This window comes from Trichechus manatus, unplaced genomic scaffold (assembly GCF_000243295.1).
Source record: "Trichechus manatus latirostris isolate Lorelei unplaced genomic scaffold, TriManLat1.0 scaffold00180, whole genome shotgun sequence".
In the NCBI taxonomy this organism is placed as follows: Eukaryota; Metazoa; Chordata; class Mammalia; order Sirenia; family Trichechidae; genus Trichechus; species Trichechus manatus.
In genome coordinates, this window is record NW_004444116.1 from 2,149,574 (window position 1) to 2,164,581 (window position 15,008).

The 15,008-nt window shown below is 41.8% G+C and overlaps 1 non-coding gene across 1 annotated transcript; it reads left to right on the forward strand.

Annotated features, from left to right (window-relative positions):
* The first annotated feature begins 13,896 nt into the window (after positions 1-13,896).
* TRNAK-UUU (transfer RNA lysine (anticodon UUU)) lies at positions 13,897-13,969 on the forward strand. Its single transcript has one exon. It is a non-coding gene; the product is annotated as a tRNA-Lys (tRNA).
* The last annotated feature ends 1,039 nt before the right edge of the window (positions 13,970-15,008 follow it).

Genomic DNA, 15,008 nt, shown 5'->3' on the forward strand with positions numbered 1-15,008 from the left:
CCTAGATGCCCATCAACAGATGAATGGATAAACAAACTATGGTACATACACACAGTGGTGTACTATACAAAGATAAACAACAATGATGAATCTGTGAAACATCTCATAACATGGATGAAACTGGAAGACTTTATGCTGAGTCAAGTAAGTCAATCACAAAAGGATAAATATTGTATGAGACCTCTACTGTATAAGTCATGTAAAAGTTTACACACAAAAAGAAACAATCTTTGTTGGTTATGAGGGAAGGGAGGGATGCGGGGGGACTAAAGAGATAAGTGGTAAGTTTGGTGGCAGGGTAAGGCAGTACACACTACCGGGGAAGCCAGCACAACTTGTACAAGGAAAGGTCATGGAAGCTCCATAGACACTTCCAAACTCCCTGAGGGACTGAATTGCTAGACAGAGAACTGTGGGGACCATGGTCTCAGGGAACATCTAGCTCAACTGGCATAACACAGTTTATAAAGACAACATTCTACATTCTACCTTGGTGAGTAGAATCTGGGTTCTTAAAAACCTTTGAGCAGCCATATAAGATATGCCACTGGTCTCTCCCCTTCGGGAGCAAAGGAGAGTGAAGAGAACAAGATACAAGGAAAAGATCAGTCTAGAGGACAAATGGACCACAGCTACCAAGGCCTCCACCAGACTCAATCCAGTACAGCTAGATGGTGCCTGGCTACCACCACTGACTGCTGTGACCGGGGTCACAATAGAGGGTCCTGGACAGAGCTGGAAAAGGATGTAGAACAGAATTCTAACTCACAAAAAAGACCAGATTTACCGGCCTGACAGACTGGAGAAAACCGGAGTGTATGGTCTCTGGAAACCCTTTTAGCTCAGTGATGAAGCCCCTCCCGAAGTTCACCGTTCAGCTGGGGATTGGACAACCTCATAAAACAAAACAGGACTAATGAGGCACAGCAGTCCGGGGACAAGGACTAGATGGCAGGCGGGGACAGGAAAACTGGTGATAGGGAACCCAAGGTTGAGAATGGACAGTGTTGACATGTCTTGGGATTGTTAACCATTATCATAGGGCAATATGTGTACTGTTTAATGAGAAACTATTTGTTCTGCAAACCTTCAAAAAAAAAAAAACAAACGAATTATCTATGTGAGATCAAACTGACAATAGCAACTCATTAGGTTTGATGGGAAGCCTAGAGGACAGTGAGTTGAAAATAATGGTGGTGGAATAATTTTGAAAATGATAGTGAGAATAACAGCACAACTGGAAGAATGTAATCGATGTCACTGAATTGTACATGGAGAAACTTTCAAAATGGTGTAACTTTGGCTATGTATATTTTCACCAAAAAAAAAAGTCCTCAAGGTTGAGAAGGGAGAGTGTTGACATGTCTGGGGGTTCTTAACCAATTTCATAAAACAATATGTGTACTGACTGTTTAATGAGAAACTATTCGCTCTGTAAACCTTCATCTAAAGTACAATAAAAACACAAAAACAAAAAAAACCCAACAACCGATTGCCCCATGAGTCGAATGGGCTTCACAGGGTTTTTAGTGGAATTGGATCACCAGGCCTTTCTTCTGAGGTAACTCTGGGTAGATCCTAACCACCAGTCTTTCAGTTAATAGCAAAAACAACCATTTAAACCACCCAGGGCCTCTGGTATGCCACTAGGGAATTACATATTAAAACAATGATGTGATACAATTATGCACCTATTAGAATGACTAAAATCCTAAATACTGACAACACCACATGCTAGCAAGGATGTGGAACTACAGGAACTCTCATTCCTTGCTGGGAAAATGCAAAAGAGTAGAGTCACTTTGGAAGATAGTCTAGTAGTTTCTTACAAAGCTAAACTTAGGCTTACATAAACGTGTTGTTGTTAGGTGCCATGGAGTTAATTCTAACTCATAGCCACCCTATGTACAACAGAAAGAAACACTGCCCAGTCCTGTGCCATCCTCATAATCGTCGTTATGCTTGAGTCCATTGTTGCAGCCTCTGTGTCAATTCATCTCGTTGAGAGTCTTCATCTTTTTCGCTGAGCTTCTGCTTTATCAAGCATGATGTCCTTCTCCAAGGACTGGTCCATCCTGGTAACAGAACCAAAGTATGTGAGACAAAGTTTTGCCATCCTTACTTCTAACGAACATTCTGGCTGTACTTCTTCCATGACAGATTTCACTGTTTTCTGGTAGTCCTTGGTACATTCCATATTCTTCACCAACACTGTAATTCAAAGACATCATTTCTTCTTTGATCTTCCTTATACATTGTCTAGCTTTCACATGCATATGAGGTCATTGAAAACACCAAGGCTTGGGTCAGGTTCACCTTAGTCCTCAAGGTGACATCTTTGCTTTTTAACACTTTAAAGAGGTCTTTTGTAGCACTTTTACCCAATACGATGCATTGTTTGATTTCTTGACTGCTGCTTCCATGGGCGTTGATTGTGGATCTAAGTAAAATGAAAACCTTGACAACTTTAGTCTCTTCTCCGTTAATCATAATGTTGCTTATTGGTCCAGTTGTGAGGATTTTTATTTTCCTTATGTTGAGGTGTAGTCCATACTGAAGGCTGTGGTCTTTGATCTTCATCAGTAAGTGCTTCAAGTCCTCTTCATTTTCAGCAAGCAATGTTGCCTCATCTGCATATCACAGGTTGTTAATGAGTGTTCCTTCAATCCTGACTCTGTGTTCTTCTTCATATATTCCAGATTCTCGTATTATTTGCTCAGCATACAGACTGAATTAGTATGATGAAATGATACAACCCTGACACATGCCTTTCTTGACTTTAAACCATGAAGTAACCCCCTGTTCTGTTCAAATGACTGCCTCTTAGTCTATGTACAGGTTTCTCACCAGCACAATTAACTGTGCTTGAATCTTTTCTTCAGTTTTGTCAGCTTGAGAAACGCCGAGCTTGTTCTTCCCTTTTGGTTTTCTAACTGCAGGTCTTTGCACATTGCATTATAATGTTTTACTTCGTCTTCTTGAGCGGCCCTTTGAAATCTTCTCCATTATTTCTTCTGTTCGCTTCAACTAGTCTATGTTCAAGAGCAAGTTTCAGAGTCTCCTCTGACATCCATTTTGGTCTTTTCTTTCTTTCCTGTCTTTTTAGTGACCTTTTGCTTTCTTCATGTATGATGTCCTTGATATCATCCCACAACTTGTCCAGTGTTCAGTCATTAGTGTTCAATGTGTCAAATCTATTTTTGAGATAGTCCATCATGTATCTGGTTTGCGTGTTGCTGTGATACTGGAAGCTTTGCCACTGGTATTTCCTGTATCAGCAGAGTCACCCTCAGTGGACAGGTTTCAGCAGAGTGTCAAGACTAAGACAAAGAAGAGGGAAATGGCAATCTACTTCTGAAAAATTTGCTCTTTGAAAACCTTATGTAGTTCAGTAGAACAATGTCGATATAGTGCCAAAAGATGAGCCCCTCAGGCTAGAAGACATAAAAAATATGACTAGGAAGAGCTGCTTCCTCAAAGTACAGTCTACCTTAAGAACGTGAATGGAGTCAGGCTTTCAGAACCTTCTTTTGCTGATGTGGAACTACTTAAAATGAGAAGAAACAGTTGCAAACATCCATTAATAATCGCAATGTGGAAAGTACAATGTATGAATTTAGGAAAATTGGAAGACATCAAAAATGAAATGGAATGCATGAAGATCACTATCCTAGGCATTAGTGAGCTGAAATGGATTAGTACTGGTCATTTTGATTCAGACTATCATACAGTCTACTAAGCCGGGAAAGACAAATTGACAAGGAATGATGTTGCATTCATCGACAGAAAGAACATTTCAAGATCTATTCTGAAGTACAGCACTGTCCATGATAGGATAATATCCATAGGCCTACAAGGAAGACCAGTTAATTGGACTATTATTCAAATTTACCCACAAACCACTAAGGCCAAAGATGAAGAAATTGAGGCTTTTTACCAACTTTTGCAGTCTGAAATTGATCAAACATGCAGTCAAGACCCATTGATGATTAGTGGTGATTGAAATGTGAAACTTGGAAACAAACAAGGATGGTTGTTGGAAAATGTGGCCTTGGTGATAGAAATGATGCCAGACATCATATGACAGAATTTTGCAAGACCAACAACTCCTTCATTGAAAATACCTTTTTTCAACAACGTAAATGGCAGCTAGATATGTGGATCTCGCCAAATGTAATACACAGGAATCGACCTGACTACATCTGTGGAAAGAGATGATGGAAAAGCTCAATATATTCAGTTGGAACAAGGCCAGTGGCCAATTGTGGAACAGATCATCAATTGCTTATAAGCAAGTTCAAGACGAAGTTGAAGAAAATTAGAACAAGTCTCCAAGGGCCAAAGTACGACCCAAACATAAACACAGGCATACATAAACATATGATCCAGCCACTACGCTCCTAGGTATTTACCCAACTGAAGTGAATACTTACGCCCACCAAAAACCTGCACACAAATGTTTACAGAACCTTTCCTGAATATTGCCAAAAACTGAAAACCATCAAGATGTCCTTCAACAGATGAATAACCAAGCTGTGGTATTATTTAACAACAAAAAGAAGTGAAAAAGCCATGAAAAACCATGGAGGAGCTTTAAATGCATATTGCTAAGTGAAAGAAGCTAGTCTGAAAAGCTACATACTGTATGATTCCAAAAATATAACACTCTAGAGAAGGTAAAATTTTAGACAGCAAACAGATCAGTGGCTGCCAGCAGTTCTGGGGAGGTTGGGGTGGGGGGGGATGAATAGGTGGAGCCCAGGACAGACAAGTCATGTTCTGAAAATTTCAAAAATTGCTCAATGTTGTTTTCATGAATATTGGCAAAGGCTCATATATGTGCAAACCAGGATGACAAAAAGCTAATAGGTGCTAGAAATCTAGTACTAGGAAGTGAGATTTCTCTTAGACTTCTTATCAGGTCAAAGAAAAGAGTTTTAATCATGATAAATCTCAGAGTTCTAGAAGAGTCTTGGAGCAAGTTTGTTTTCCGCAAATATCACAAACGAATTTCTAATCCTCAAATCTCAAAGAACACTTTTCAGTCTTTATCCATCCTCCATATGCTTGGGCTTGCTGATCACTCACAAATCCAAAGCTGCAGACCAGTGTATTACCCTGTCACTGTGTAATGTTCTCAAAAGTGAGTTCCAAGATATCTTGAATGCCATATGAGTTTATCGTCTCCCTCTTCCAGCCTCCTCACATGCCCCTCTACCCCCAATTTTTCAAAGATCCTTTTTCTGTACCTCCTTCTGCTGGAAAGACTTTAAAAAATGCTTCCTTTAATGAATAAATGCTTTAATCACTTTTGTTCTTGGCCTTTAAATCCTGTCTATCTTCTCTTACTCTTATAATTCACCTTTCTCTAAATCCTGAAGTTGCTGTTTCATTCATGCCTTATAATATCCTCTTCTGTACTGTTGGTAGGGCCTTTGAGTTACCTGATATCTCCAGTAGAAGAGAAAAGACCCTTATAATGAAATACAGAGTGCATCACTATCAGGTTTTCTTCTGCCGTTGCGTTCCTCCATCAAATCCGGCGCATACATTCTGATTGAGCAAACAGCAAATCTTGTGAAGATGTTTACCAGTGAAAAGATGAATTTTTTCGCTTTGTGACTCAGGTTAAGAAAATTATAGAGGAAATCAGAATAGCTAAAAATGGGGACTTGATTCTTTGCCACCCATAATAGAGGACAGAGACTTTTAACAACTCAAGGTTGTAAAAAAACACTATGGAAACCTCTTGTGCCTATTCACCTGACACATGTTTCCAGTCCTCTGTCTTCACTTTCAATCTCTATAAAGAATCAGTATCCTTCACTGGTTCCTAAGAACCTCCCACCAAAGCAGTTGCTGATGTCCCTTAATGCTGAGCAACACTACCACAAAGCTCCAGGAGCGTGAATCTCAGGAAGTAACACTTAGTTCTAGATAAAAGTTAGCCAGCAGCACTTCAGGAAAGAGGTGTATGTAGTTCAGTGGTAGAGCACATGCTTTGCGTGTATGAGGCCATGGCTTCCATCCTCCACACCTCTACAGTTTTTCTCAGCTCCAACACAATTTAAACCCAATCTTGAAGGAATACAAATTCACGTCTCCTAATATTTTCTGTTCAATTCCTGCACACATAGACAGCAAAAACATAACCCAATGGACTTCTTTGAATGCTCTTCCATTTCTATGCTATGAGCTTCTATATCCCTTAAGCTGACTGCAACAGCAGAAGGAAGACAACAAAAAAGGGGAGATAGGAAGAACCAGATGCTGACAGAATCTCTTCAATCACCAAAAACAAAGGCTTGCACATTAAATTCCCTTTTTGTACCATTATTAAAGAGACAGAAAAACAGATTGGGGTGGGGGGTTGCTTAAAAGGGCGCTGAGGCCATTTTTTTTTTTTTTTAAACCAACTAAACCACAAAGCCCTCTAGTGAGGCTTCCCGCTGGGCTGCCTCCAGATATGCTGATGTCTAAATGATTTCAGGGCAAAGACAGAGTGCATAAGCTTTCCTTCTCTTTGATTCTCATTCCCTTGACTCCTAACGGGTGAGCAGTGTTGCCCAAGCAGTGAAACACAGCTTTGGACTATCATCTTCCATTCAGCCAAGCACAAGTTCTCCATACAGATATCGTTTTCCTGTTGCTCTTCATAACCTCAGTATATTTGGCATGGAGCTCCGATATTGTCTCAGAGAAACTTTCTGGTGGCAGGCAAAAGCTATAAGAGATAAGAAGTCTCCATAAAGCAACGGGAATCCATATCTGGACATGTTTTCCTAGGGAACTTCAGGTGCCATCAAGTCGATTCTGACTCATAACGACCCCACAGGGTTTCGAAGTCTGTAAAACTAGGAAAACTGCCACATCTTCCTCCAGCAGAGCTGATGGTGGTTTCAAACCACCAACCTTCCGATGAGCAGTCTATCGCCTTAATCACTGAGCCATAGCCAGCGTTAATTCAAGTGACTTCAGCTTGAGACTCCAACTTAGTTGTTCCTTCTCCACACAGTGTTTGTGGTATTATGAATCTGCCAATCATCACACCAGGGGCCTGTACTTCCATTACTTCTGGCTATCAGAGCCACAGCAGATAATTGTAGGCTGAGAATACGAAAGTGCAGAACCTGAAAAGTTGGCTTGGGAAACTTAGATCCAAATGAAAATAAAAGACAGGTCCTAAGTGACAAACAGTAAGTATATGGTGTCACGGACAGTCACTGTTCTAGCAAACCCTGGAGTCCAAAACAGTGGTCAGGAAATCCAGCGGTGGCTTTGTCTTGTGAAGCTGCAGCTAGGGTTCTGAAGCAGGCATGCTGGGGGCTGAGCAAGAACTACAAGCATATTAACCTCTTATAACAGCGCACTCGTACTCCTGAACAGACATTCAAACCTCAGCCATCACAGAGGCTGAAAGAATAGAAGCTTCAGCCTCTTGCCAAAATTTGTTGTGTCAGTCAATCCACATATGTGTTTTAGGAAGTAATTCTTAATCATTGTGTCTTCTCTTTTACTTTAATTTTCATTCTGATATTTTTTCCCCAGTGAGAGGTTTGTATCTTCCCGAATATTGGGATACATTATGTATCAACTCCTCGGTTCCTCCCCAGCATCAGTAGTCTCCCTTACCCTCGCCTCCCTCGAATAATTGACTGAGGCTCAGTTGGTGCTGGGAAGTAAGTGACATGGACACTCAGAGGCAGGAAGACAATACAAGGTAACATGATGAGTAATAAAGTCTAATACAGAGTTAAAAGGGAAGTAAATGTCTTAGAACAGAACGCAGTTGTTCCCTGATCTGGAGAACTGCCTGCTAACTTTGTGACTATATGTATTCTTGATTCCACCTCTATAGATCCTGAATGGACTGAGAATCACAGGAAAGGGAGTGGATGGGATCTATATCATTGAAGAGTCTCCACAGATGTTTCCGGTTTTCAGCCATGTTCGAGAACTGCTAGCCTAGGCAGTGTTGCTGAGGGAACTCGAGTGAACTGAGATGCTGGGAAATTTTCACTACGAGGAAGCACTGGAGACAAGATAAAAGGGGGCTGGGAGAGAGAAAGTGAAGGTGAAGGTGACACATTATGTGGTGAAGAAAATGAAGAGGAAGATGGGGGAGGGAGATGGGTGTGAGTGTGGAAGAGCCAGAAGAAGAGAAGGTGTAAGAAGGTTTAGAAGTAGGTTTTTAGGATGCATAGAATTTGGATGGCCCAGGAGGTAGTTTGAGCCTGTCAGGGTTGCCTATGTCTTCTCTGCTCTCTCTACAACTCAGGATGTCAGAAATTTTCCTTCCTGCTAAGGAAAATGGACTCAAGGTGTTTTTCGCAAAGGAAGATGCAGCTCTTTTTGCTCAAGACTTTTGTGGCTTTAAGAGAGCTTAACAGCTCTTTCCATCTCTGGAAATAATTTTCTAAGCTGTGGATGCTGGAAAACTCAGGGTTTCCTGAGAAATGCCTTTCCTCTGGGCAGCATCCAAACACTTCTTCGCCGTTAACAAAGAGTTGGGATCACAGATTTCTGTGGTGGGGATCACAGATCTCTGTGACTGGTGATTGGACTGACCTTTTGCTGACCAAGATTATCTGGATGGGCGTCGAAGGGTAGGAGGAATGGGAAAAAGAAAATCAGAAGGAAGCTTTTCTCCTGAACCTGTTATCTGTCTATTGACACAGGCGCAGGTAAAGGGGAAAAAAGAAAAACACTCCAAAAGAATTTGTCCAACAGTGGCTTCCCCCTCCCTCTTTCCATCTGTCTTTTTCTTCCCTACTTCTTAATAATAATGAAAAATTGTAGTAAAGGAGACCAGGCTGTCTATGATGTGGTGGAATTTTGTTGCTTCACCCTCAGCAGATCCTGAGTGAGCACCTTCTTTTATTCCAGTTCCTCCTAACTTTATTGTGCTTAAGCAGTCAGGCTGGGAGGCCCAAGGAGTGTCAAGGACTATCTTCCAAGTGAGTAACTATCGAACAATTTATCCTCTCTGTGAGTAGGAAAAACGCAAGTAAAGGTATTCACAACGAGAAAAATGGGGCAAGTCTGAAACAAATTTGCCAATATTTAGCTGTCGGTCCCGGTGAAGAAAGAAAATGATACATGAAGGTTCTGGGGATTGAGCCCAGGGCCTCTTGCATGCTAAGTGCATGTTCTACCACTGAGCTGCACCCCCATGTTAGGCAGAATTGTGAGACTGCTCCATAATACTGACTTCCAGCATGGTCTGCAGTAGTCTTGAAATGTAAATTTTCAGAAGTCAAAATCCATTATGTTCAATTCTTGTGTTCCTAGATTGGATCCTGCCTCGCAGCTATGCCAGGAGGAGAAAAACACTTCCCAGACCAAGGACTCTGAGATAGCCCAGCAGTCATTGGCTTCTTCAAGGACTGCTTTTAGCTAACTGCCCGAGTGTCAGTTCCAGTCCACCACTAGGGAGAGTCGGAGGGTTGAATGTTAACTGTTAAGTCTTCTGATTGTCTTCTTGAAAAGTCCTTCTTCTCTGCCTATGAAGCTTGCAGAAAGACACAAAAGATAGTGCAGGGGGATACAAAGATGAGTTCCGTGAATGTTGCCAAGGAATGAAGATCCAGGTGGAGAGATAAGATTAGAGGTTAATTAGTTCACAGTATTTCACGGAAACAGGAGGCCTGGTGGCGCGGGATTAAGAGCTATGGCTGCTAACCAAAAAGTCGGCATTTCGCTCCGTGGCTGGAAACCTTACGGGGTCGGGATCGGCTTGAGAGAAATGGGTTAATTAGACCGAAACGAAGAACTACAAATACAGTCATGCTCTTGCAAATCGCTGCGTCCAGCACTTGGGTTTGGAAACGGTAGTTTTGCCTCTCCGACGCTGTAGTTCTGGTTTTGAAGAGGTGAAAGTCAGTTAGAGAAGAGAGAGGAGAAAGATGGACGCTCCAGTCGTTAAAACGTCTCTTTTATACCAAATTATTTCCTTAACGAGGAAAGCACAAGAGAAGCGCTTTACGAGCTGGGCACAACCTTCAAAACAAATTCACTCTTTATAAACTTTCCCTACGCCTGGAGAAATCCGCAAATTCCCAATGTGGTGCGACTGTTAATCCAGATATGAGGGAGAAAATCCAAATCTTCCCGGATGGAAGGGATGGGCGCCCCGAATCTACAGATTAATTTACAACTGTATTAGAAAGACACCTCTCTGCGAACTGGAATGCGAGGAGGAGCAGGCGCAAGGAAAGGAGTGAATAGAAGAGAGTGATGGGGTTTAAGACGGGGGGAAAGGAGAACGCTGAGCGGAGGACAGAAACAGCAGCAGACGAGTATGTGGCAGAGAGAAGAGGAACAAAGTGTCTCTAAGAACGGATACGATATGGACCGTCACAGAGGTAGAAAGAGACCAAGTTCTCATTTTTGCTATGCTTTCTGGAGGCCCTCTGGAGGACAGAGGCTAAAGTAAGTGCTTTCAAAGCTTATGTCCCACCAAGAGATACGACTCGTTTTGTCCAAAATTTCCTGACTGAGAGCACCTCGCTGCTATTTCCATCGCTGAGCGTTTTGGAAAGCGCGCGTGCGGTTGCGTGTTTGTGGAATAGAAGTTGTTGGTAATGGAGGCTTTGGAAAAAGCCACGGGGAGGCGGTGTTGTCCAGATTCCATGTGCAAGCACAACAGCGGGAGCTTAGAAGCAGAATCCCTCCCCACCACCACCACCGCTTTGGGCTAGAATATATTGTATTTGCAACCACTTAGTTTTAGCATGTTTGGGCTTACTATTCAAGAGAAAGAATGGGAAAGAAAGGTGAGGCACTGACGGAGCTTTTTTGGTTGTTATAGACGCTTACTGAATCCATCAAACTGCTGGAGAGCTCATTTGCACCAGGCCTCTAGTCTGAGGATCTAGAATTCACCACCCTGTTCTCGTGTAAATACTGTCAGTTTTCCCGTACTTCTTTCTAACTCATACACAAAAGGCTACTGAGCCCGGGTTTCTCCTGAACAGCTCTAGAAATATTTGCAGTGCATTTTACTACTCACATAGCCTCTTTTCTTACTGGGAATCTGAAGAGCAAGATTTCAAATGTGGAAATTCAGATTTGCAATATCATTTGAAAGTTATTCATTCAGTATGCCCAGCAACTTTATTCTTTGTCCTACTGTCAAATAGATGAGCAAAATCGTGACTTCAGGAATGGAGAGGATGGCACAGTGTTGAAAAGTCAAGGTTGATGATGCAACTTAAATTTGGAAATTTTTAGGAAGATCTCCAAGTCTCTTAATTACAGAGATGCTATGTCTTCTCACTTTGGGGAAGGAGGAGTGGGCTTTACAGCTTGTTGTTAAGTTGTTTTCTTTTTCTTTTGTGGCATTGGATAGGATTGGAAAGGGAAGAGAAGGAGTTTGATATGGGACTTCATTTATTTAGGATACTTATGAATTTAAGTTGCAAATTCACGTTACTGTTTTATAAACACTGTGATTCTTGAGACTAGAATATTACAAAGTTTTCGTATAAAGCATGTGGCTGTAGAGGAGAGAGTCTCTGCACAGAGGCAGAGTGAGCCCTGAAGACAGTCCTCTGTGATTGGAAGATTTGGAGCTCATTAAAGGTATTCACTGAAAACCAAGTGTCTTAGTCAACTAGTGCTGCTTTAACAGAAATACCACAAGTGGATGGCTTTAACAAAGAGAAATTTATTATCTCACAGTCTACCGGCTACAACTCCAAATTCAGGGCCTCAGCTCTATATAAGCAGAAATTAACAGAGTGAGAACTTGTGATTCGAAGTTCCTTGCAGTTAGTGTAAGATTCACTAATATCTTGAAGAAAAGAAATAAACACAGATTGAAATCTTGAAAAATCGTCACAAAAAAGTAATAAACTGAGAGGACAGGATGATGATCATTAGTGGGTCCACAGATTTGCTCCCATGTCTTTTTGAGGCTCAGCCCATTTTAGATTTCCAAAGTCTCTTTAATGTTAATTATTGGTTTGTGAAAGAAGAAACTTTGCCTGTATCACTTCTGCCTTCCAGCAACACTCAGGAATTAGTCACTGGAAGTCAATTGAAGAATCTTCTACGTATTTGCACAATAAGAAATAAATGATCACAAAGGGACTCGACCTCTCAGTCCTCTAGTTCCAGAATCAGACATCTTATCCATTAAACGACACAGCCAATTCTGTGAGGACGCTGTACAAGCAAGGAAGTGAAAGTGTTGATAAGAGAATATTAAGATTCTGTTTTCAAATTTTTAACTTGGCAATTGGAGGAAATTTTAACAGCATTCAAAAAAAGGAATCAAATATCATCTGAAACCTCTGAAAACAATTACTTAGAATTAATAAACTGAGATTGTGAGATGATCAGAAGCGACCTATTTCTTCAAGCGTACTCTCTTATAAGTTACTTATAATGATGGTTCATTTGGGTGGAGAATTATGAGCCAAGAACTAAACTTTGTAATGAAGGAATGCAGATGACAGTATGAAGAGAGGGATTGCCAGAAGTTGGTATGTTCAGACCTTTTCTATCTCAAAGATAATATGGCATAGCTCCAGGGAGAAACACTTAGAAGCTCAAACAAGAGCTCCCTATGTCGGAAATGCCTGCTTTTAACCTTAGGAAAATATTTTATTATAATCCATTCATAACATAGATTTTAACAACTCGATTCTCTACCAACAAGTAGAAGAATCACCTGATAAACAAGTGGGTTGAGGTAGTGAGTCCCAGACATCCCTGGGAGAGTGGTCTCTATGTGTTAGGTGGAGGTTGGTGACTTCCAAGCTACTTCAAGTGGAGAGAAGAGGTCCCAAATAAGTTGAAGGGATGCTTGTCTCATTGAAATTCTAAAATTTGTTTCCTAGTTTCCCTGTGGATTGATCCATAAAACAATTCACGGTGATTTTGTGTGACCCACCTCCAACTCTGCCTTGTATATTGATAGGATAGGAGAGATGAGTAATGCACAAATTCCTAAAGCTAAGTAAACACCAATTTTCCCAGTTTTCACATAGTCTTGGTTTCTTGGAAGTGCCGAGTTATTTGAAAGAAATTTACAACAGTCTTTTCCCATTCCCTGCCCTATCTTTTCTCCCCAGAGAGATTAATCTTTCCTTCCCTCCAAAACTTCCTCATTTGTTCCCAGATTCCTTGTACAGCATTTCTGCAGGATTAGGTTAAAACTCAAAAACTATCTTAGGTCATATTCTGGATGGTATGTCCTAATGTACATTAATTCATCAAGATAATTATTATTTTCCTTTGGATGTGAGCAGTGAACAGTACTCATAACATGAACACCTGAAGGAGGAAGAGAAAAAGGAGACTGAAGAGAAGGAGGTGGAGGAGAAATAAAATGAAGAGAAGGAGGAGTGGCTCACAGATGCTAGAGAAGTTGCATTACGAGGAAAAGCAAGCCTAGAGATGCAGAAGATTAAACCCATGCACCTTCGCTTGCCCACCATTATGGAAAGTTCTCTTCGGTCTACAATTTTTTCTCCTTCAAGTCTTTTCTCCTCTGCCTTCCAAGGCTGCAAGAAAAATGTGCAAGACAAGACAGAAGGGTACGAAGAAGAGCAGCTTGAATGTTGCTTCGAGAAAAATAGATGCAAGTGGGTAAATAAGAATCAGAGGGACACTCGGCAAAAACGCAACCCTTGGGTCTATCAATGTGATCGGAAAGGCGGCAGCACTTTGTCTAGGTGACCAAGTCTGTTTCTGAAAGTCTAAACAGACAGAAGACAAGACAGAAGGAAGGGAAATTCTTCTAGCGATTATAACATCTGTTTGAAACAGAATCTTCTTGGCAAGCAGGGAAATTACAAGGAAGCCATTTGGGAACAAGGACATGAAACAGAAAACCAAATGATCTACATAAAACCTACAGGGAGTAGTGAGGAAAATCTGGAAATATGGGCCTGGGTAGCTCAGTCGGTAGAGCATCAGACTTTTAATCTGAGGGTCCAGGGTTCAAGTCCCTGTTCAGGCATTATTCTCATTTTTACCTTAGTGATTTCCCTTAGAAGTCTATTGACATTCCGCTTCCTTTTAGAGAAACCCATCCGGACATTTACTATAGGCATCTGGACTCCTCTCTTCCTGCTCTCTGCTCAACAAGAATCAGAATAGAGCAACGAGAGCAGAGAAAGGGCAAGGAGTTAAGATCTCAATTACTAGCTAAAAAGTTGGAGGTTTGAATTCACCCAGAGATGCCTCAGAAGACAGGCCTGGTAATCTGCTCCGGAAAGGTGAAAGCCTTGACAACACTCTGGAGCAGTTCTACTCTGCCAGCAAGGGGTCAGTAAAAGTTGAGGCAGCCCAGTCCTTCCAAATGAGATGAAGATTTCTAAAAACAAACTTCGCCGTTACCGCTCCTCATAGTTGGTAAAATTAGATTCTTCGTTCAAATGCCCTAAGTGAGGGTCTCTAACAAAGGAACTCCATTAAGAGTCTCAGATTGCCAAGTACACATGACTTGCACTCACAGCAAGTAGTCATTTGGAGCGGAGGGAAGGGAAAGGAGAAGAGAAGACTGAGAGGGTCGAATTCAGCAGCAGAGCCTCTGTTAAAATCGTCACTCCCTTAATCTCCCACAATGCCAAAGTCGAGCGCTATAATGACTCTAATTTTACAACCAGAGGCACAGAGATTCTTGGGAGAAGGGGTAGACGAAATGGTTCCGATTCGTCACACGAGGTGTGAGGATCCAGGTTCAGTCCTCCTAAGGTGAAGAGCCTTATGGCTCCAGAGAACTATTGCTCTGCCCTCTACTCACCCAAGGCCTGGTTTCAAGCTCAGTAGGTCAGCGACCCGCAAAGAAAGTAAAGTCTTCTCGTCTCTAACCGGCAGTTGGTGACTTCCCGCACTGGCCTCCCAGCCCCTCGGTGCATTCACCTCCCAGAAGCTCAGACGGCTTGGCCGGCTGGCTGTGCGCCTAAACGCAGCTCTGTGCCCAAGAAGTTATCTCGTCGAACTGTAGAAGGGCCATGGAATTAAGGTTGAGGCAGCAGGGCTCGGGACTCCTACGA